Raw genomic sequence first — 2,500 nt, 5'->3', positions numbered from 1 at the left:
CCAGTAAGTCTGGCTTCAGGAAGGGGGCAGGACATCAGAGTTCTTAGTCTGAGTCTGTTTCTGTCTAGCTTGTGGTTGAGATTCCCTTGCTAGACTGACACAGACATAGGAGGCTTAGCCTCCTTAGTTCACTTTCGAAGGTTTCTGTACGAGATGATTCCTTCTTTTTGTGATCTAGCAGACTAGTCCAGTGTTGTTGTTTTCGGTGTGGAGGATAAGATCCTCTTTTCTGTGAATAACAACGCCTTCCTTGCTTTGGTTCCGAGGGAGTTGGCAAGTATTGCTGGCCTCCCTCCTCGGATCTCCCCCAGGCTAAGATGAGTTTTCTTGGCTGCGGGTGATTCATTATTAGAGCAAGGTTGGCAGGACCCTCTTCTCCCTTTCCCCCTCTTTCCTTTGTGATGGCCTAGCCATTGCATTCCTGTCCGTCATTCTACATCTGTACCTAGCATAGGTTAGGATGTGGGGTTGACTCAGTCCCTTGCCGGCCGCGTCTTCTGCTTTGAGTGCTGCCCGGACCTCCCTTGGTCTCTCATCCATGTTTGTCTGAAGAGCCAGATGGCATTGGTCAGGAAGCCTGAAGTTATATTCTCCCCTTCCTTATGTGCACTCTTTCGGGTTGCCGGGTTATGAGGTAGTGGAGTCTCTTATCCCGGCATCCATTCTGTTTTTCTTCTAGTGTTGTACCCTAGCCCGGCTGCCGGCCTGAGTGGCTGGCAGCCGGGCAGTCGGAGTTCTCTGGTTCTTTTGCTGCCGGCCGGCATTGCTTGTTTACCTTTGCCGGCCGGCTATATATCACACCATTGTCTGGCAACCGCTACGATTAGTGGCCGGCAGCCGGGTGCGGTTGTTGTTTAGCTGCCGGCCGGCAGGGGACACCGAGGTTCTGCCGGCTGCTACGTTTGGCGGCCGGCAGCCGGGTGCTATCTTGTGTAGTTGCCGGCCGGCACACGCATTTGAACCAGCGTTCTTCCACCTTATAGTTTATAAGTAGTATACTTTGGAACTAGTTAAGGTGTGTGCCGGCCGGCACATTACCTTCTATACTGTAGCCAATATTTTTCAGTATAGTATATACTGTAGGGAGAAAACTATAGTATAGTATTTGTTACAACACTAAGTTTTTCTAACACTTTTGTGTTGTCTTGTACAGCCCTTTGGTGTAACCTTACAGATAAAGAAAGTGAGTTCTTTCTTGTCTACTATCCAGCATTTTAAAGTCACTTTTTGGGTGTGAGCTACACCTGTTTCCTCTGGAAATTATTTACTGGTTGCTCTAGAATAGATTAACCATACGATTTTATTATCTGGAAGGTTGCAACAATTGACTGTGCGGGAAATACAAGTGTGTGTCTTTCCTTTCTAGTTTAGTTATGCTAAGCTATGTATATCCAGTGATACGTAGTTCACTTGATACTCATGGAATTTTCTTCTCTTTACAGGAGGACCATCCGAAGTGTGGAAGCGTTTTCTGTAACGTCCGCAGCAAGAACTTCTGCGGACATGATTTGTGTAGGAGGCACGCAGCATGCACAGTCTCCAAAGGTGATCTCCGGTATTGGGACCCGCAGGTATGTACCATGTGCACAAACCTGATTACTGAGGCTTTTGATTCCCCTAAGACGGCGGAGTCAAGGGACGCAGCAAGGGAGAAGCTTCGTACCTGGGTAAGGGGCTTTCAGAAGAACACTAATGGGCCCTATCTTCCAAGTGAGAAGATGAGGGGCTTACCTTTTCCCCAAGGTGTCAACTGAGGCAGTGATTCCCCAGCCTCAAGTGGAGATACCAGGGGTTCAGATCCCCGTGGATGCTGAAGTCACGGACGCCCTGCAGGACATCCAATTGGACGATAGGATGTCGGAGGTTTCCGAGCGTTTGAAAGATGACCTTCTGGCAGAAGACCAGGATGAAGAGCAGGCTCCAGACAATGAAGAGCAAGAGGTCGACGAGGTGTCGGCTACTCCGGTTCAGTTCCCCTGAACCTATTCTCTCAACATCGTCCTCTCTCCCAGATGAGCTGGGAAAGACCCTTTCCTCCATCGTTGGAATGATCCAACAGATGCAGAGGGAAAATAATGAGAAGGCTGCTGCAATGAAGCTGGAGAGGCGGAGACTTGCAGCATCACGTGGGCCCCAGAAGAAGCTCAGCGTGAAAGACCTTCCCTTGTGCTCAGATGCCAACCCTTGGAAGTATGCCGAGCACATGCCTATGACGACGGGAAAAATCGTCATTTCGGAGAAGTTGGGCTCAGTCTTAACGTTTACACAATAGACGTGCAATGCAAGGCAAAGGATTCATTGGTCTAGTCTGAGATTGAGGGAGAGAGAGAGAGAGAGAGAGAGAGAGAGAGAGAGAGAGAGAGAGAGAGAGAGAGAGAAGACTAGCGCTATGAATAATTTTTTGTTTTTTAAACAGACTAATTTTCAGTAGGTTTTTTTTTTTCTTGAAAGTTAGAGGCATTTTCTTTGTCTTAAAGTAACATTAAAATACTACAGACTC

Source organism: Palaemon carinicauda, chromosome 38 (assembly GCF_036898095.1).
Source record: "Palaemon carinicauda isolate YSFRI2023 chromosome 38, ASM3689809v2, whole genome shotgun sequence".
Classification (NCBI taxonomy): Eukaryota; Metazoa; Arthropoda; class Malacostraca; order Decapoda; family Palaemonidae; genus Palaemon; species Palaemon carinicauda.
Note: the sequence above shows the minus strand (reverse complement) of the source record.